The 22,934-nt window shown below is 33.6% G+C and overlaps 1 pseudogene; it reads left to right on the top strand.

The window, feature by feature from the left end:
- LOC129074251 (60S ribosomal protein L31-like) overlaps positions 1–18,567 on the top strand; it is a 234,029-nt pseudogene extending 215,462 nt beyond the window's left edge.
- Positions 18,568–22,934: the final 4,367 nt, after the last annotated feature.

Below are 22,934 nucleotides of genomic sequence, written 5' to 3'. Positions count from 1 at the left end.
GTTAACTCATTCATTATTTAATAGTATGTTATTCAGTCCCCATGAATTTAAATATCTTTTAGTTTTTACCTTGAGGTTGGTTTCTAGTTTCAAGACATTGTGATCCAAGCAGATGCTTTATATGAATTTCAAATTTCTTGAATTTTTGGGGGCTTGTTTTGTGTCCTACCATGTGGCCCTTCTTTTAAAATGTTCTATGTGCATTTGAAAAAGTGTATAGATTGCTTCTTTGGGGTAAAATGTTCTGTATATATCACTTCAGTGCAATTGATCTTGAGTGTTGTTCAGTGCTACAATGTTGTTGATTCTTTGGAAGATCTATCGATTGTTGATAGTGAGATGTTAAAATCCTCTACTACATATATGTTGCTGTTTATGAATTTCTTGAACTCCTCCAAGATATTCCTTATATATTTGGATGATGCTATGTTGGGTTAATATATGTTTACAAGGATTATATCTTCTTGATGGATTATTCTCTCTTTTATATATTTTACTGATTATGTTATTATCCCTTTTATTCCCTTCCAACCTGCACATCCCCTCCCCCGAGCACTCTGCCCCCCAACTTAGTTCATGTCCATGGGTTGTACATAAAAGTTCTTTGGTTTCTCCATTTCCTATACTATTCTTAACCTCCCCCTGCCTATTTTGTACCTTCTATTTATGCTGCTTATTCTCTGTACCTTTTCTTCCATTCTTCTCCCTCCCCCTCCTTTCTGATCTCCATTTCTATGATTCTGTTCCTGTTGTAGTTGTTTGTTTAGTTTACTTTTGTTTTTGTTACTAGTCTCAGTTGTTGATAGTTGTAAATTTGTTGTCATTTTACTGTTCATAGTTTTTGATCTTCATCTTTTTTTTAGATAAGTCCCTTTAACATTTCATATGATAAGGGCTTGGTGATGATAAACTCCTTTAACTTGGCCTTATCTTGGAAGCATTTTATCTGCCCTTCCATTCTAAATGATAGCTTTGCTGTATATAGTAATCTTGGATGTAGGTCTTTGTCTTTCATGACTTTGAGTACTTATTTCCAACCTCTTCATACTTATAAGGTTTCTTTTGAGAAATCAGCAATAGTCTTATGAGAACTCCTTTGTAGCTAGCTCTCTCCTTTTCTCTTGATGCTTTTAAGATTCTCTATTTATCTTTAATCTTTGGTACTGTAATTATGATATGCCTTGATGTGTGTTTCCTGGACTTCCTGGAAGTCTATTTCCTTTACCAGATTGGGGAAGTTCTCCATTACTTTTTCAAGTAAGTTTTCAATTTCTTGCTCTCCCTCTTCTCTTTCTGGAACCCCTATGATTTATATATTGGAACTTTTAAAGTTGTCCCAGAGGTTCCAAGCCTCTCCTCATTTTTTTGAATTCTTATTTATTCATTCTGTTCTGGTTGAATGTTTATCTGTTCCTTCTGTTCCCAATCATTGATTTGAATCCCTGTTTTCTTCCCTTTACTGCTGGTTCTCGCATATTTTTCTTTATTTCAGTTTGCATAGCCTTAACTTTCTCCTCCATTTTGTGACTATACTCAACCAATTCAGTGAGCATCCAGATTACCAATGTTTTGAACTGCATCTGATAGGTTGGCTATCTCTTTATCTATTATTTCTAGTTTTGGAGTTTTGATCTGTTCTTTCATTTGGACCATATTTCATTGTGTTTTCATGCCTATTAGGTTGGAAGGGACAGAGCCTTAGGCATTAGCCAGGGCGGGGCAACCCAGGTCACTGCATTGTGTCCCTGTGTGTCAGGGAGGGGTCCAAGAGGGAACAATGCAGCTTGTTGGGCTCTTAGTCAGCTTTCAATCACTTCCACTCATACCCACAAGCCACTTGGGCCCTTCTAATGCTGATTCATGGACAGGTGGGTTGAGTCCCTGTGGGTCCCTCCAATGAACTCTTTTGTGAGGCTGGGAGTTTCTCCTGACACCACAATCCCCGCAGGTTTTTACCTCCAGAGTTTTTGAGGCTTTCTTTTCCCATACGTGGTCGATCTCACTCCCCAGCTGTTCCTCATGGTTTATCTGCATGCAAATATGATAACACTCAGTCCTCCAGCCGCCACCTCACCTGCTTGGTTCTTCAGCCACCACCTTGCAACATATCCTCTCTGCCTCCACTGCCCGTCTCTGCCCCTCCCATTGGTCTGGATGAATGTTTCTTCTTTGGCTCCTTGGTTGTCAGACTTTCATAAAGTTCAATCTTCTGGCAGTTCTGGTTATTTTTTGTTTTAAAATTTGTTGTTGTCCTTCTTTTGGTAGTGCAAGGAGGCAAAGTGTACCTACCTCCTTCTTGGCTGGAAGTCCTAGGATAATTCCTTTCTATTTAGTGTACTCCTTTTTCTCTTTTGATGGCCTTTGTTTTGAAATCTATTTTGTCTGATGTAAGTATTGCTACCCCAACTTTTTTTTCATGTCTGTTTGATTGTAAAAATTATTCCAACCCTTCCCTTTCAGTCTCTGTAGGTCTTTTGTTCTGAGGTGGGTCTCTTGAAGACAGTGTGTATTGAGGTCATGATTTCTTATCCATTCAGCTACCTTATGTCTTTTGATTGGAGCATTCAATACATTTATATATGACGTTATTATTGATAGGTACTTATTCATTGTCCTTTCACCTCTTTATATCTGTATTTCTCTCTGTAACTCTTTTTTTTTTTTTCCATCTTCTTTAAGCTGTGCCTTTAACATTTCCTTCAATGCTGGTTTAGTGGAGATATATTCCTTTAGTTTATTTTTATATTTATGTATGTATGTATGTATGTATGTCTGGGGAAACTCCTTATTTCCCCTTCTATTTTAAATGAGAGCCTTATTGGTTCATGTAGTCTTGGTTGTAGGTCTTTGCTTTACATTACTTGGAATATTTTTTGCTATTACCTTCTGGCTTGTACTGTTTCTGTTGAAAAATCAGCTGATATGTTTATCGGAGCTCCCTTGTATGTTACTTCCTGATCCTCCCTTGCTGACTTCAAGATTCTCTCTTTTTCTTTAAATTGTGCCATTTTAACTATGATGTGTCTTGGGATGGGCCTTTTTGGGATCATCTTGATTGGGACTCTCTGTGCTTCCTGAGCTTGCAATACTTTTTCTCTCATCCAGTTAGGGAAGTTTTCTTTCATTAATTTTTTAAATATTTTATTTATTTATTTTTACAGAGAGGGGAAAGGATGGAGACAGAGAGGGAGAGAAATATCAATGTGAGGTTGCCTCTTGTGCCCCCCACCCCCCACCAGGGACTTGGCCTGCAACCCGGGCATATGCCCTAACTGGCAATTGAACTGGCAACACTTTGGTTCACAAGCCAGCAATCAATCCATTGAGCCACAACAGCCAGGGCTTTCATTACTTTTTAAACAGGTTTTCTATCCTGTTTGCTCCTCTTCTTTCATTTTTGTATCTCTCGGATACGAATATTATTATGTTCTAGGTTGTTCTGCAGCTCCCTTAAACCCTCTTAATTCTTTTTGAGTCTGTTTTCATTTTGTACTCTGTCTGGGAGTTTCTTTCCACCTTGTCCCCCAGTGTGCTGATTTGATCCTCTGCTTCATATAGCCTGCTTTTAATTCCTTCTACTCTGTTCTTCATTTAAAATATTGTATTCTTCATTTCCTCCTGGCTCTTATTGATAATTTCTATGTCCTTTTTCCTGCTATGTAGTTCACAGTAAGTTCCCTGTAGCTTCTCTGGAGTTCTTTGTAGTTGTCACTGAGCTTCTTTAGCATCATTCTAATCATTATTTTGAACTCAATTTTCTGCTAGGTTGCTTGCCTCAGTTTCATTTAGCACTCTTTTGGGCAATTCCTCTTTTCCTTTTGATTGGTGATTGTTTCTTTTAATCCTCATAATAGGTGACTCTTCTTGTTTGTTTCTGCTTTGATTCCTTGTCTTAATGGTGTGAGCTTCTGTGGTCAGAGACTTGTTGGTTTGAGTGGTGCAGTCTTTTTGATCTCCTGATCTTGAAGCTCTGGAAATGCCCTTTATGCCATTTATGTGAGCTCTCTGGTTGTAACTGGGTTTGGGTTTGGGTCTTGCTCTAGTGGGTTTTTCCCTCTGATCATCTGACTGAGAGTCACTATACCCACCACATGTTGTATGCTGTTGAACAGGTGCTTCCAGAACAAAACCAAACAGCCTAGGAGACCAACCCACAGCTGCAAAAATAACCCCTGGCAAAAATCACACTATCAATATCTAATGAACAGTATTAATAAAGGTGTAAAGATATTTGACTATTATAAGAAAGGAGAGTGAATATGAGATGACTAATGAAAGAAAAATGATTTTGAGAGGGTTGAAGGAGGAGCAATAATAAAAGTAGGGCATGGAGACAAAGCCAACAGAAAAAGAAAGTAAAATTTGCATCATAAATTAAAAGGGGGAAGAAGAAAGCAAAATGAAACAAGAGAAGGGAAGTATATAGTATCAGGTTAAAACAGTAATTAAAATATATATAATGAAAGAGAAGAAAAAAGGAGCAATATGGGATAAAATATCCTCTACAGCATTATCAACAACAAATGAGCAAAGATTAATATAGGTGGGATGAGAATAATAGGGGAAAAAAAGAAAGAAAAGCTTAAGAGATGTATAGGGGAAAGATAATTGATTCTGAGAGAACAGAGAGAGAAGGAATACTAAGAGTAAAGAATGAAAACCATGCTAAATCAGGAAATAGTAGAACTTAAACTGAAAAAAAAGAAAGGGCAAGAGGAAGGCAAGATGGAGTAGGAGAGGAAGATGGTAAAATTTGTGATTTGAAATAAAAAAATAGTGAAGATCTAGAGATAAAATTGAATAAATGTAAAAACCACCACCATATCCACAACCAATGGGCAAAGATTGCTAAAGGTGAAGAAAAAATAACACTATTTTAAGAATGGGAAAAGGAATATGAGATGACTAATGAGAAGAAAAATGGTTTTGAGGGGCTGGAAGGGGGAGAAGTTTTAAGAGTGTGGAATGGAGACAAATTGTAGCAATAGAGAAAATAAAATTTAAAGTGAAAATTGGAAGTGGAAAAGTGGAAAAAAGGTAAAATGGAATAATAAAAAGGAGGAGCAAAATATGAGATTTTCAATAAACTATAATATAAAAACTAGTGACCTAATGGACACAAACTTGAAGGACAAGAAATGAATATTAAAAAGCTATGCAGGAGGGAATAAAATAATGCAAATCATGAAGAAGACCAAGGAGAAATTCATCTCTGTAGAATCTAGTGTTTATCACTGTCTTCTCATTCTGGATCCACCCTTAGTGATGTTAAATGGTGTCTCAGTCTGGCCCTAGGCAGCGTGTTCAAGACTACTAGCAATCCATAGTTTCTGGCTGTCTCCTTCAGTTGCTAATCTACTCAATCCACAATCAACAGTCAGGTTTAAGCACCAAAGGGTGGGGCAGAGTAATTCTTATGGACAGGGCTACTTCTTCCCCTCAGGCTGATGCCAGTTCAATGGGAATGCTATGCCTGAGCAAGATGACTCCTGCAGAATGGGAAATGACTCAGCACAGAGATCCTGGCAGATCCTCAAAGCCACCATCCCCAGACTCTCCTCAAGCATCTCGAGCCCAATCTGCACCAACTTTACTAGAGCCCAAGGTAAATGGCTGCAAATGAAATTGCCTGTGATGGTCCTTTAAGAGGTTTTCCATGTGTCCAGCCATCTCTCTCTGGAAGACAGAATCCTACCACTTTTCATAGCAGGATGTTTTCTGGGTTTCTTTCTGGCTTTATTGCTTTATGCTGGGGAACCCAGCTTGCAAGGGCTTTAGACCCCACATTTCTCAGGAGAAACCCCTCTGGCCACTGAAATTTCCCTCTAGCACTTCAGCTAGAGTTCAGCCAGCCCTCTAATGTCTCCTCTGCACTCCCTACCAGTCATGTTGTGGTGAAATGGTTTCTTCTGTCTGTCCATGTTTATAAGATGCCTCTCCACATATTGTTTAGTTGATCAATACCATTCTTTACCATTCAGTTGTAATTCCAGATTGGTCTTGGGAGTAGGTATATGTAGCTTCCACTTACTCCTCTGCCATCTTGGATCTCACTTCAATATTTAAAAAATTATTCCTCTCTATAGCTACAAATACTTTATATAAGGTCAAACTATTATAGGGCAATAATTTATAATTCAAAACACAAAAGCACATTATTTAATCACAACACTTACATATTTATCATTTTTAAATGTTTTGTTGTTTATGCTTTTACAGTTGTCTTAATTTTCCCCCTTCACCATCCTCTGTCCCATCAGCACCTTACTTCCATATATTAAAAAAAAAAAACAACTAAATAAAATAAGACCAAAAACCTATTGAATATTAATTTTTTTAGGTTATTAACAAACAAAATCTAAGGTAGGTTTGTGTGAACTGAGGTTAAAACAAAATCAACACAATGCTTCTTAAAATGTCTTAAATTTTCTTTACAATAGTTGTGATCCCTCAGCACCATTTTATCTTTTCTATTTACTTTTTGAAGAATCTAAAGTTTTTAATCAGTTGAATTTCTGTATTTGTCTAATTGCTTTTTTATAAAATCATTTCCCCTATTTTTATATCTTGTCTCTTCTCTGTCAGCTAATTTTACATGTATCTCTAACTTAGATTCAGTGCATTGTGTGTGCATGACAATTGCAGGTGATTTCTACTCTCCATGGCATCATGTCAGAGGGAGTATAGGAACTTGTGGCTCCCATTTAGTGATGCTAAGATTGGTTTATGTTTCAGCTAACATCCGGTATCCATGTAGATTATACATTCCTTATCATGTTTTTAAACAATATCATCTGATGGTTTTGGCCTCTGTGGATAATAACTCTCTAGATTATTCATTAAGAATATCAAATTGGTGAATTTAAATAATTCATTTTGCATTTATTAGTTGGTGTTTCATTTAAAAATTTTTCCTCAGAAAAGAGCAGCATAAAGAGTTAAATAAGAATTTTAGTTATTTACCATATTTTTTAATAATAATAAGTATTTTTCATATTTTCTTTTTGGATATCGTTTGGAACACATTAATTGTTTCTTATTTGTTTTTTACATCCTTTTCAGTCATTATTCTTTTTGATATTCAAATTGTTCCACCTTTGGCCCGTGGATATTTTATTAAATTGTATAGTATATTTTTTGTTTATCTGGCATTTATTACTGTCTGTGCTTAGAGGTATAACTATATGTTCTAGGATTATTTATACATATACTGCCCCAGGCCTGGAATCATCATTTCTCAAGAAGCCTTGGACACTGAAGGTTTTCAGTATTTTTATTTCTCTTGGCTATAAGGTGTATAATTAAGTCCTATTTTTATAATGCAGATATTAAAATATATTTATTAATAATTTTTAATTTATTTATTAATAAAATCAGTCAAAAGAGAGCACAAATGCACAAATGTAAAAACAGTACAAATCATCTCTTTCTCACTTTTGTTTCCCTTCCTTAGAACTACATGGAGCCTGAACCTATGATATTTTTGAGGAATTTCCACAAATATATCACATGAACATAATAGTCCATCGGTATATAAATATCACCTGCATGCCATAATTTTCTTGATTAAAAAAGCCGGTGTAATATTTAATTTGTAAAATTATTTTGGTGTTATTTTAATATTTTTCTCTTAGAAAATTGCATTTTCCTATTTCCCATGCACAGAAATCTTACTTATTTTATTAGTTCTTTGTAGTTTGAAACCAACTTTTAGAAGATATTTTTTAAAAAGTGAGCACAAATTTTGTGTAAAATTAAAAAGCTGACTTTCTACACATCCTTCAAATAGTTCTTCCTTCTACTAAAATAAACATTTAGTCAATAACAATTCAATTGTATATTATTTTACTTTGTTTATAGAACCATATACAGTTGATTGGCTGTTTTCCTGATCAAAATTAAGAATTATTGAAGCATGTATGACAAGAACTTTATTCTTCATAATTCATTTTCTGTTACTTGCTTATGCAATGATGTATTATTATCTGCAGCTTATTATTTCACAGGACTTAAAACTTCATTGTTTGTACAAAGAAAGAACAAAGGTGAGTTAAAAGTATTAAATTTACTAGGTAATGAGAAAGTAAATCAACTTACAGTTCTTGCAAATTGATACATAAAAAGATTTACTAATGAGTTCTATAATTCTGACACTGTTGTGTTTATTTATAGTATTCTCATCCAAGAAATATGATCATATAAAGTACTCATTAAACACTGTAATTAGTTACCAGGTAAATACAATCTATACTGAATTATTTACATAAGGTAGAGCCAAATGTATTTGAAAAAATAAATTAATTAATAAAAAATAAAATAAAATCTTTAAAAAAGAGTTAGTATAAAATATCTAGCTACACTTTCAAATTGCCGTATCTCAATAATTCTAAATTCACTAACACTTTTGACAGATCCATGAAATAGTATTTGAAATGTACTATGTAGATTTATTTAAAAATTAATGAATCATTCTTACCTTAAAAATATTCACACTGGCTGTGATTGAAGGATTAATGAAGCAGAAGAAGTCACCCAAGAAAGCAATAGCCATTTAAAAGTGCCCCCAAGACAACTTAATTGAGTGGGTGCAGATCATCCACATTATACTTAATTCTCCTCTTAGTATTCAATATTTGAGAGGTTGAAGATAAGAAGCTGCAGGTTGCTGAAAGCCTGAATATTGTATTTTTCCCTTTTTAATCTTTTGGGTCACTTATAAAGTAATAGAACGTCAACTACCTCATAATATTACTTTTATAAACTCAGTAAGTTAAAAACTGAAAATTATATATCTCCTACCAATGAGCTTACTGGGAAATAGAGGACATGTGCTCTGCATAAGTAAGTGGAGACTGTTATATAAAGAATCAGTAGGATTAGGAGTAAAAAAGTAGTCACAGCTAGAAATTTGTCAGAAGTTAAACAATATTGATAAATTATTAATAACTATGTCAATAATTTTAATAACAGCTAAAAATATTTTTAGGAAAATACAAATATAAATGCCACAAAAAATTGAACAAGAAACAGAAAAACATGCATAGTCCAATTGATTAACACATTTGTATCAGTAGATAAATGTTTCTCAGATGGATTTATAGGCAAGTTGTACCAGTCATTCAATGAAGAGATTATTTCTCTTTTTCTGACACTAAAAGAGAAGTCTTGTTCACAGAATCATTATTTTGAGTCAAATATAATCTTGATAGCAAAACTAGATAAAAAGAGTAAAATAAGAATGAGAACATAGCCAATATTATTCATGAATTTAAATATTACTAACTGAATCTACAAAGTATAAATTAAGATCATTAGAAATCTTAAAAGGCACCACATTCACTGATAAAATAGGAAAAAACATATAATCATCTCAAACGTGGAAAAATAATTTAGTGCAATCTGAAAACATGATAATAACTCTTAGTAACATAGAAATGGAAGCTTTCTTAATCTAAAAAAAAAAGGATCTAGCAAATTCATAGATAAAATCATAGTCAGTAGAAAAACATATGAAATATTCCCTTAAAAAATTTAAAATTCAAGGCAATTCCCTCACAGAAATAAATAGAGCAACTCATATAGGCAACTTTGAAGTATGTAAAATATTTTGCCAAGTATAATGCACATCCACATTTTTGGCCCAAACTTTCAGGGAAAAAAATCCTTTTAATTTTTTAATTCAATTTTTCATTTCTTTATATTTAGAAACAAAACCAATTATCATATTCTGAGGTATCATTTGCATACATATATCGTTACTGCTTTCTAGAGTTAGACTTTTAACGCATAAGCATAAATTAAAGAATTAAAAACATTTATATAGATATAGAATCAGTACTACCCATGTATAATGCACATCTTTATTTTCCCCTAAACAATTTGGGCAAAAAGGTGCACATTATACATGGAAAATATGGTATACAATGGAAATAGTGAAGAATTATTGCTCTTAATTCTAGAATAGCAAATCTTGGAGCCAAATCATAGCCTTGAGAGCTGCAGGAGAACAGTCAATGTGCAAAGAATGGATAACAGATTTCAAAAGGTCTTAAATTCTGAAGACCACAAAATTCTCCAATAAGCTCTTCCTCCAAAGTAGACTATTTCACTGGGCCAGAAAGACTCAGCTGATGGTTTGAGAACCATAGCCAAAACAAGGAGTGAGTTTTGTGGTTGGCAATTTGTCAGAGAGTGCAAGCCACTGTGACACTACTTAAGGCAGCTGGATGGTCTAGAAGGTCAGAGATTTCCAAACTTCTCTGAAAGAATGGTGTCCTGCACTGCTGAGAAACTCATGGAAATAAAAAGTAAGTTATTCAAGACAGCTACTCTGGCAGAAAAAGACAGAACCATGCAAAATACAAAAAGCAGGGGTGAGGGTCACTGGAGCAGAAAAAACAGAAAGTCCTAGAGAGGTAGTTAGAGGTAGAGGTCATATTTTAATAATTAACCATAACAGCACAACAAGAATGCAAGAACTCTCAAGTTTAGACTTTTTTCCTGATGCACACCTACCCTCAAACTCCAAAAAGGAGGAAAATCCAATTCACTTAAACACAGAAGAAAAAGGACTTAAATTGAATCTTAATATAAACATGTTTTTCTCAGAAGCATGAAGACAACCTGGAAAACCTGCATACAGATAATGTCAAATATATATACATATTTACAATGTACAGTAACATTGGAATCTAATAATAATAAAAGACAAAATTTATATGATAAAAGCTATGAGATACATACATTATATATTTCACAACAAAGAGTGTAAAAAAAATTACAATTACCAAAAATTACAAAAAAAGGGTATCACTTGGATTCCTCAATAATATGGTTTAAAAAATGAAATCTGTTTCAGACCTCTTCCGAAGTATTTAATATTACTCTGTTGGGTTATTACCTTTTCCCGTTTTTTGTCCACTACCTATTTTGAGTGAAAAAATAAGTGATGGAATTAGGAGGGTAGAGGCAGAAAAAAATGCTTCTTAAAAGTCTCATTCAGGCTTCAGTTTTTAAAGTCTTCCCTAATATTTAGAATATTTTTTAATTTCTCTCATTTTTACATCCCTTTTCTTTGTTCTCACCAATACTCTTTTTTATACTCATTTCTTAATGTCTAATAACAATAAAGTAATCAAACATAATTAAGCAAATTATTTGAAATATATACAAATTTTTAATTGTAAAAGATTTTGTTTAAAATAATAACTATGCCCATTATTCTTCAACTGATGCAAGTGCCTCCTTACTTGAATGTCAGCATGCCTGTGGACATCCCTTTAGGGTATGCATTCGCCTGGCTTATTTTGGAAATGATTTTTACTTAACACCAAAGGTGAGCTCAGAACAAAAATATGCAGTATATTTTATGAAATTCAGGTATATCTTGTGCCATTACTGTTTTTTTTTAATTATTGATTTTTAAGCATTTCTTTTTTGAATTTTTTTAAAGATTCTATTTATTTATTTTTAGAGAAGGGAAGAGAGGGGGGAAGAGAGAGACAGAAACATCAATGTTTGGTTGCATGTCATGCACCCCCTGCTGGGGACCTGGCCTGCAACCCAGGCATGTGCCCTACACTGGGAATCGCACCAGTGACACTGTGGTTCACAGGCCATTGTGTTGCTCAATCCACTGAGCGACACAAGCTAGGGTTCTTTTTTGAATTTGGATATGAGTTTTTGTCCGATAGCTAAATTGCAAACACTTTCTCCTAGTCTATAGTTTACATTTTTAATTTCCCCATAATATCTTTTGATGACCATAAATTTTTACAATTTTTAAGTCTTAGATAAGAATTTTTTTATGATTAGTGTGTTTTATGTCCTAAGAAATCTTTGTCTATTCTAATATCATGAATATATGCTCCTATGTTTTCTTCTAGAGCAGAAGACATATATTTTCTGGGTTTGCATAGCATCTGCTGATCAATTTCTTGCAGTGTTGCCATCTTAGTAATGTCAAGTCTTTCAATAAATGAGCAAGATATATTTTTTTAAAAATTTATTTAGGTCTTCTTTAATTTTATTCAACAGTGTTTTATAGTTTTCAGTATACAAATATTACTATCTTTTGTTAAATTTATTCCTAGGTATTTTATTCCTTTTGATGCAAACATATATTAAATTTTCTTAATTTTATTTTCAGGTCTTTAATCTTAATGTACACATACACAGTTGAACATTAAACAATGTGGAGATAAGTACATCAACCCCCCATGCAGCTGAAAATTCACATATAATTTTTGACTCTACCAAAAACATAACTACTAATAATCCACTATTTACTGGAAGCCTTACTGATAACCTTAATTGTTGATTAACACATATTCTGTATGGTGTGTATATAATACTGTATTCTTACAATAAAGTAAGGCAGAAAAAATGTTATTAAAATTATAAAAAAGAAAATACATTTACAGCATTGTATTACATTCATCATCTTTTTACAAGATGATTTATCTATCAATAACTATGTCAATATTGTTTTATAAGATACAGAACACTGCAGATGTTACATGTATTACCACCACTAGGTACAGGAAATGAAAAAAATGTGAAAAAAATTATATTTATTTACAGGTATAACATTTATAATAAAGAAGCAGCAATATAATTGCTTTATGTTAGCTTAGTGTAATTGATACAATTGTTTCATGTTATAGAATTGCCTATACACCAATGAACAAATCATAAGATTTTATAATATACAGTATTAGTCATATTCATAAGAAAGTATTATAGTTTGTAAAAACCTTACCTGTAATGATAAACTGATGCAAAATTTCTCCACTTACGAGAGGCATACAGTAATTTGAAAGCAGTTATAACACTAAAAAAACAACCTATCATTTATTTTACATGAAATATTACTCATTTTATGCATATGTAAGGATGAGTTATCCACTTCAATACAAATCTTGCACATAATGTTCCACACAATGAGTACTTAGGCAATAATAATAATGACAGAAAAATATCTCATAGAACCCTTGCTGTACATTTAATTAGATTTTCACATGAAAACATATGCATATATAACAGATAAGCTTGTTAACTGTGTAGCATGATGATTATTTATTATTCACTAAGTGGATATGGATCATTATATGGTCTTCATCTACTTATTTTAACATTGAGTAGACTGAGGAGAAGGAGGAGGGATTAGCCTTGCATTGTTCATGTTGGCAGAGGCAGAAGAGATGGAGGAGGTGGAAGGGGAACCAGGAGAGGCAGGCACACTCAGTTAAACTTGACAAAAATACATCATAATTTCTTTTTTTTTTTTTGCATTTTCTTTTCCCTAAAAATGTTTCTATGTGGAACTAATGTTTTCTGTACTGTTTGCTGTAGTTTCAGCATCCATATGCTAAAAAGGCAGTCTTGAATAATTAGAACCCATCTACCAGATTCTTAAATGTCAGTTTGTCTTCTGGCTCTGCTTCTTTTCCATTTTCTTCCTCATCATCTAGCACTGCTTTTGTAACACTCATCCTCATTGTGTCATCTTCTGTTAATTAACTTTTCTGGTGCAGTACCTATTAGCCTTTGAATTTTTCCAACATTCGTATCTTGAAACACTTCATTCCCACTTTTTTTTTTTTTGCCACATCCACAATCTTTTATGGTTTCTTGATTGGCTCTGTCATAAATCATGTGAAGTTCTGCTCAGCATCTGGACGCAACTTTCTCCAGTAGGCATTTATTGTTTGGAACTTGATGGCTTTCACAGTTTTTTCAGTAACAACAATGGCCTTTTTGATGGTTTCATCGTTCCATATTTCCATGATGTTCTCCTGGGGTTCTCTTCCATAGTGCTGGTAATTATTTTCACAAATCGTTAAAGTCCTTATAGCCCCTTGATCTAGAGACTAAATTAGAAACATTATGTTTGAGAGCAAGTAGACCACTTTGATGCCTTCAGTATTGAACTCATATGGTTCTGGATAGCCAGGGCCACTGTCCAATATCAAAAACTTTAAAGGATAGCCTTTTACTAGCAAGGTTTTTCCTGACTTCAGGGAAAAAGCATTGATGGAATCAGTTTAGGAAAAATGTCGAGACCTTTTTGTTGTACAACCAAAGACTGGCAGCTGGTGCTTATCTGTTCCCTTCAAGGCTCAGGGGTTAACAGCCTTAGAGATATGGGAGGGCATTCCTGATTATAAATCTAACTGTGTTTACATATAATAGTAGAGTTAGCCTATTCCTTTCTGCATTAAATCCTGATGCTCACTAATATTTGCCTTTGTGGCATTTTTTCCCCAAGAATAGGGCATTTTTGTCTGAATTAAAACCTGTTCAGGCATATAACTTTCATGGTGCTTGGGAACTCATCTGCTGCCTCTTGGCTTGCAGAAGCTGCTCCTCCTGTTACATTGGCATTTTTAAAGCCAAACCACTTTCTAAAATTATTGAACTATCCTTTGCTGGCATGAAACTCTCCAGCTTTATAACTCTCACCTTCTTTTTGCTTTAAGTTATCATGTAAGGACTTCATTTTTTTTCTCTAATCATATTAGAGTCTACAGGTGTAATTCTTCAGCCACATAAAAACTGCATTTTCAATACAAGATAAAAAGGTATTTCCCAAATAGTCCAAGATTTTCACACATACTAGCATAGCTGCAGAGATAGCTTCACAAATGTTATTTTCTATTTTTACAATGGCCGTCACCCTGTATTCATTTATTTTCAAATAGTAGGCAACCATTGCTGCAGACTTCAGTCTACCATATATATAAAGCACTTCAACACTTTCTTGCAATGTCATGACTTTTCTCTGCTTCTTGGGAACTCTTCCAATATCACCAGTGACACTTTTTATGGGCCCCATGGTGTTATTCAGGGTCTATGTTATTGAACTAAACATAATGAAAAATATACAGGCATCATGACTGATTACTTTTTACTGTGATACATAATTTACTGGGGAGACAACTGCTCATGAGGAAATGATTAGTATAACACAGCCTTTTAAGCAGTTATTTGCAATTCTTGAGCTTACCACAATCACAACAAGTGCCTGCAAAATTATTACAGTAGCACAGTGTATACTATAGTTACGTTTATGCAATTATAATTTAATACTTCAACTTTGTTTATATTTCTGTTGACTAGGAATGCTGCCATGTTAGATCTCTAACTGTTACTGTGCATGTTTTGATACATTTTTACTTTTTATATAGGCTGGTAGTAAATGATAATATAGTATCTACCTAAATTTTATGCATTCATGATATAACTAATTTTACTTAGCTTTTTCTGAATTTCTATGCCATGCAGTTCATCTGTGAGTTGTTTCAAGTTGTTGCAAATCTCTAAAAATGTTTTCAATTAATTTATTGAAAGCTACCCATGTGTAAGTAGACCCATGCAGTTCAAATCTGTGTTATTCAAGGGTCAACTGTAAAATCAATTTTTATATGTTGATCCTAACTTATTAGTTCCAATAGTTTTTTTCATGAATCCCATAGAATATTCTATAAACAAAATCATGCCATCTGCAGTGTAGTTTTTATTTTTCCTTATCAATTTAGATGTTTTATAATTTTTCCCTAATTGCCCTGATTAGAATTTTTCATAAAATGTTTAATAATAATGATAAGGACAGATACTGTTTTATTCTTAATTTGGGAGAACGATTGGAATTTTTCACCCTTAAATATAATATTAGCTGTGGGTTTTAAAAAATTTAATTGGAGTTATTAATCAAGTTAAGGAGTTCCTTTCTATTCTCAGTTTGTTGAGTATATTTTTTCTCATGAAAGTATCTATATTATTTCTTACTACTATATATTAATATACAAGCACTTCAAAATTAAAATATTAAAATAAAATTTTAAAAAAGTGGCAAACAAGATTGACCTTTAAACTGTAGTTTGCTCACTCTTGTTCTACAAGTTTATTATTTAACTTACACTTTTGTATTTATGAATTATCTCAAAAATATTTTAATGAATTTTAATGAATTGAATGAGGTAAAACTGTAAAGATTTTCTAAAAGAAATACTTATAAGAAAGCACCATACTTATAAAAAAACTTTCACAAAGGAGATATATAAATGACCATGTGAAAATATCATATGAATATCTGCCACAATCATTAGACATGAGAAAAGACAGAATTAACATTACGACCATGAGTCATTGCTACATAATTTCCAGAATAGAAAATTTAAAATATTAATATGGGTATGAAATGAACACATACTTTGTATGAATGTAAAATGGTACAATAACATTGTAAAAATGAGTGACAGTTTCAAATAATATTAAGCATATCCACCTCTGTGTCCTACCAGTTCCACTCAGATACATAGTCAAGAGAAATGAGTAAATGTGTCCAATAAAGGACTTGTATAAAAATGTCCTTAATAACCAAAACTGGACACAAAATCGATGCCCATCAAAGGAGAATGGATAAAAAATTTTTAATATATTTATACAACAAAATTCTCTTTGGCAATAAAAAAATAACTTTTTTGTATGTGTATAACATAGAAGGGGAAACCCCAAAAACATGGAATTTGTTTATAAAAAATTGTGTATTACTCTTACATGTTTAAATTTCAGCCACCTTCAAAGTGCTCTCCATTTGATGCAATAAACCTATTGAGACATTTTTTTCCACTGTTCAATACAGTTTTTTAACTCTTCAATTTTGATGCCTTTTAATTTTTCTGACATTTTTTGTTTCACCTCTTCCACATAAGCAAAACATTTCCCTTTGAGGACTTCTTTTTGCCTGAGGAAACAAAAAAGTCACTGAGGCAATATCTCAGGTGAAAAGGAAGGGTAGAGCATGGAAGTCGTGCTGTTTTAGGTCCAAAACCACTGAACACTCACTGTGGTGTGGGCAGGTGCAGTTGTAAATTACCCATCATGAAATAGGCAACATCACTTAAAAAGTCTTCAAAAGAAATCACTGAAGCCAAATAAAACTATGGTAGTTATCTTTAAAAGTATTGATATTGACCAAAATAGATAGAAGAGAATCTTCTAGCATTAAAGTAACGTGCTATACACTTATCTGATACTTTAATGGATATGTACTTATGCACAGGATTATAAAGCTTTATATTTAATATATTTTGTGCACTTTACTGAATGTAAACTAAGAGATGATACAAATGCAGCAGTAGGAATATTACTGAAATGCTGTCACTTTCAAAAAATAGAAAATATTTGGTACTTCTAGAAAAAATAATTGCCTTATTTTTAAGTTTATATAATTAATTTAAACATTCCTTAATTTTCTTAACAAATTTTCATTTAACATCTACCAGATGTCAGATAACTTTTGAAAGCCAATGCAGGCATTTAAAACAAATTATTATTTGAAAATCCCCTGTATTTAAAAACATTTTGTATTAACTCATTCTAAAATAATTATTGAAAAATTTATCATTTTCCTATGTTTTTAATACTAAAGTAAATACATTCATTAAACTCTCTAAATACATATTTGAACAAATAAATGTTTTCAATTTGGTGGGTAGAGACCCAGAAGAGAGATTTCATGGTCATATGGTAATTATATTCTTAATTATTTGATGAACTTCCATACTGTTTGCTTTTTTTTTAATTGTTGTTCAATCAGAGTTGTCCCCATTTTTCTCCTATTACTCAGTCCTGCCTTAATCATCATCCAACCCCCAAATTTAATCCTCCCCTATCAATAGTCTTTGTTCATGAGTCCTTTATACCTGTTCCCTGACTTGACACTTCCCTTCTTTGACTTGTTATCCCCTAAAAAGAAAACTAGAGGAAACATAAGCAAATAAACTATCAGATATTCAGTTCAAAACAATGGTTCTAAGGAAGCTTAGTTCAATGAGCTTAAAGACAATTAAAAAAAACTACAGAGAAATTATGAGGAACTTATTTCAAACTATATCAGCATAAAAAAAGACATAGAAACTATCAATAAGAGACAAGAGGAAATGAAGAATACAATTTCTGAACTGAAGAACACAGTAGAAGGAATCAAAAGCAGGCTCATTGAAGCAGAGGATTGAATCAGTGAGCTGGAATATAAGGTAGACAAAAGCTCCTAGAAAGAGAAAGAAAATGAGAAAAGACTGGAAAAGAAAGAAGAGGCATTAATGGAAATACAGGACAACCAGAAATGTAATAATATCCATGTAATAGGGATACCAGAAAAAAAGAAGAGGAGAAAAGAATAGAGAATCTATTTGAAAATGGAAAAATTCCCTAATTGGAGGAAAAAAATTGACACAGGTTCAGGAAGCACTCAGGGTCCCATTCTAGAGGAAACCAATGAAGCCCACTCCAAAACACATTATCATTAAAATGGCAAATATCAAAGACAAACAGAGAATTCTAAAGCAAGCAAAAGAGAAAGAGGTAGTAACATACATGGGAGCCCTGATATGGCTAGCATCTGACTTCTCAACAGAAACACTGCAAGCCAGAAGGGAATGGCAAGCAATATTCCAAGTCATGAAAAGTAAAGGCCTGCAACCAAGACTGTTCTATCCAGCAAGTCTCTCACTTAAAATGGAAAGCAAAGTAAGGAGTTTACCAGACAAAAAAAAAAAAAAAAAAAAAAAAAAAGCTAAAAGAAATAATGTCCATCAAATCAGCACTACAAGATATTCTAAAGGGACTGCTTTAAGAAGATGAAGAAAAAGAGTGAGAAAGAGAGGATCACAGGTACAAATGGAAAAAAAAAATGAGTAAATATTTATCAATAATAACTTTCAATATAAATGGATTAAATACCCCAATCAAAAGACAGAAGATAGCTGAATGGATAAGAAAAGATGAGCCACACATTCGCTGCTTACAAGAGACCCACCTAAGAACAAAGGACATACACGGACTGAAATAAAAGGGACGGAAAAAAATATTTCAAGCAAATGGACAGGGAATAAAAAAGCAGGGGTAGCAACACATATCACAAAAAAAAAGATTTGAAAACAAAGGCCATAAAAAGAAACCCAGAAGGACACTTTACAATACTCAAAGGAAGAATCTATCAAGAAGATATAAACATTGGAAACCTATATGCACCCAACATAGGAGCACCCAAATAATAAGGAAAACTTTGGAGGACTTCAAGAAAGATAGCAACACACTTACACTAGACGATTTTAATAGCCCACTGTCAACAATGGATAGGTCTTGCAAAAAAACATCATCAAGGATATTGTGGAGCTGTAAGACCCATTAGATCAAATGAACTTAACTGACATATACATAACCTTTCATCCCAAATAAGAAAAATGAACATTGTTTTCAAATGTACACGGAACATTTTCAGAGACAGATCGCATGATAGGACTCAAAAGAGCCTTAACAAATTCAGGAAAATCGAAACCATAACAATTGTTTTCTCAGACCAGAAGGGCTGGAAACTAGAAACCATCCTCAATGAAAAGCTCAAAAACATTCAAACTCATGCAGACTGAATAAATAATATCAGAAGTGAAGGAGGAGAAATCACTGATACTACAGAAATACAAAGGATTCTAAGACACTACTATGAACAATTATATGCTAAGGAATTTGAAAACCTCAACGAAATAGACAAATTTCTAGAAAAAAATATAACCTTCCAACACTGAAGGAAGATAAAGCAGAAAACCCGAACACACCAATAAGGGATGGTGAAATTATAAGAGTAATTAAAAAAAAAAGTAAAGGGATGAAAGAAAATATACCAAGCAAATGGGCAAGAGAAAAAGGCAGGAGTTGCAATACTTATATCAGACAAAATATATTTCAAAACAAAGGCCAAAAAAAGAGACCCAGAGGAGCACTTTATAATACTTAAAGGAAAAATCTATCAAGAAGATATCAACATTGTAAACTTATATGCCCATAATATAGGAGCCCCCAAGTTTATAAGGAAATTGTTAGATGACTTCAAAAAAGATATAGATAACAACACACTGATAGTAGGGGATTTCAACACCCCACTGTGAAAAATGGACAGATCTTGTAAACAAAACATTAATAAACATATTGTGGTGCTGAATGACACACTGAATCAAAGATACTTAACTGACATATATAGAACCTTACATCCCAAAGAAGAAAAATAAACATTCTTTTCAAATGCTCATGGCAGTTTTTCAAAGATAGACCACATGATAGAACACAAAGCAAACCTCAGCAAATTCAGGAAAGTTGAAATAATACCAAACTTTTCCTTGGACCACAAGGGCTTGAAACTGGAAATCAACCTCAAAGTGAAACTTCAAAAACTTGCAAACTCATGGAGATTGAACAGTAGACTATTGAACAAGGAATGGGTGAATAATGAGATAAGAGAAAAAATCAAAATATTTCCAGAAACAAATGAAAATGAACAGACAACAGTCCAAAACCTATGGGACACAGCAAAGGCAGTCCTGAGATGGAAGCTCATAGCAATGCAGGCTTACCTACAAAAGATAGAAACATTTCAAATAAAAGAGCTAACACCACAACTTCCAGAACTGGAGAAATAACAACAAATAAAACCCAGAGCAAGTAGAAGGAACGAAATAGTCAAGATTAGAGCAGAACTAAATGACATAGAGATGAAAAGAACAATTCAGAGGATCAACCAATCCAGAAGCTGGTTCTTTGAAAAGATAAATAAAATTGACAAGCTTTTGATCAGACTCATCAAGAATAAAAGGGAAAGGACCCAAATTAATAATATGAGAAAGGAAAGAGGAGAAATAACAACTGATACCACAGAAATACAAATGATCATCAGAAACTATTATGAACAATTATGTGCCTAGAAATATGAAAATCCTGATGAAATGGACAAATTTTTAGAAAAGAAAATCTTCCAACACTGAAGGAGGAAGAAACAGAAAGATTGAACAGACTGATAACAGCTGGGGAAATTGAAGCAGTAATCAAGAAACTCCCGGCACACAAAAGCCCAGGACTGGACGGTTTCACAGGAGAATTTTACAAAACATTTAAGGAAGAGCTAACCCCTGTCCTTCTCAGACTATTCCAAAAAATCCAAGAGGAGGGAAGACTCCCAGACCCTTTCTATGAAGGCAGCATCACCCTGATCCCAAAACCAGATAAAGACCCTACAAAGAAAGAAAACTACAGGCCAATTTCTCTGATGAACATAGATGCTAAAATCCTCAACAAAATATTGGCAAACCACATCCAGCAATACATTAAAAAGATTATCCACCACGATCAAGTGGGATTCATCCCAGGGATGCAGGGATGGTTCAATATATGCAAATCAGTAAACGTGATACATCACATAAATAAAAGAAAAGACAAAAACCACATGATCATCTCAATAGACGCAGAAAAATCATTCGATAAGGTACAGCACCCATTTATGATCGAAACACTCAAGAAAATGGGAATAAATGGGGCATTCCTTAATATAATAAAGGCCATATATGAAAAACCTACAGCCAATATCATACTGAACGGGCAAAAATGGAAAGCTTTCCCACTAAGATAAGGAACACGACAAAAATGTCCGCTCTCATCTTTTAAACATCGTATTGGAAGTCCTAGCCACAGCGGTCAGACAAGAGAAAGAGATAAAAGGAATCCAAATAGGAAAGGAAGAAGTAAAGCTATCATTGTTTGCAGATGACATGATAGTGTACATAGAGAACTCTGTAGACTCTACCAAAAAACTCCTCAACCTAATAAGTGAATTGGACAAAACAGCAGGATAAAAGTCAATATTCAGAAATCAAAGGCATTTTTGTACACCAGCAGTGCAATAGAAGAAGAAGAAATCAGAAGAAAAATACCATTTGAAATAACAAGAAGAAAAATAAAGTACCTAAGCATAAATTTAACCGAAGGGGTAAAAGACCTGTACTCAGAAAACTATACAACATTGAAAAAAGAAATTAAGGAAAACACAAATAAATGGAAGCATATACTGTGCTCATGGATTGGAAGAATTAATATCATCAGAATGTCCATACTACCCAAAGGAATTTATAGATTCAATGCAATCCCTATTAAGATACCAATGACATATTTCACAGAAATAGAACAGACATGTCAAAAATTTATATGGAACCATAAATGACCCCGAATAGCCCTAGCAATTTTGAGAAAGAAAAACAAAGTAGGCGGGAGCGCAATACCGGCCATTAAACTCTACTACAAAGCCACTATACTCAAAACAATCTGGTACTGGCACAAGAACAGACCCATAGACAAGTGGAACAGAATAGAAAGACCAGAAATAAGCCCAGGTCTCTATGGGCATCAAATACTTGACAAAGGGGGCAGAAGCATAAAATGGAGCAATAATAGCCTCTTCAACAAATGGTGTTGGGAGAGCTGGACGGCTACATGCAAAAAATTGAAATTGGATCATCAGCTGACACCGTACACAAAAATAAACTCAAGGTGCATAAAAGACTTAAATATAAGTCGCAACACCATCAAAGTCCTAGAGGAGAACATTGGCAGGAAACTCTCAGATATCTCATGCAGCATTTTTTTCACTGATATGTCTCCTAAAGCAAGGGACATAAAGGAAAGAATAAACAAGTGGGACCTCATCAAAGTAAGAAGCTTCTGCACGGCTAAAGAAAACATCAGCAAAATGAAAAGGGAGCCAAACCTATGGGAAATTATATTAGCTAATGATACATCAGATAGAGGTTTGATCTCCAAATATATAAAGAACTCACTCGTCTCTACTCCAAGAAGACAAACAATCCAATCAAAAAATGGGCAAAGGACCTGGGCAGACGCTTTTCCAAGCAGGAGATACATAGGGCCCAGAGACATTGGAAAGGATGCTCAGCATCACTAGCCATCAGAGAAATGCAGATCAAAACCACCATGAGGTACCACCTCACACCGGTCAGAATGGCCATCATAAACAGATCCACAAACAACAGGTGCTGGCGAGGCTGTGGAGAAAAGGGAACCCTAGTTCACTGTTGGTGGGAATGCAG

Source organism: Pteronotus mesoamericanus, unplaced genomic scaffold, assembly GCF_021234165.1.
Source record: "Pteronotus mesoamericanus isolate MK-2021 breed Mesoamerican mustached bat unplaced genomic scaffold, CSHL_Meso_final contig_48, whole genome shotgun sequence".
Lineage (NCBI taxonomy): Eukaryota > Metazoa > Chordata > Mammalia > Chiroptera > Mormoopidae > Pteronotus > Pteronotus mesoamericanus.
The sequence above is the reverse complement of the archived record's forward strand: the minus strand, read 5'-3'. Positions and strand labels throughout refer to the sequence as shown.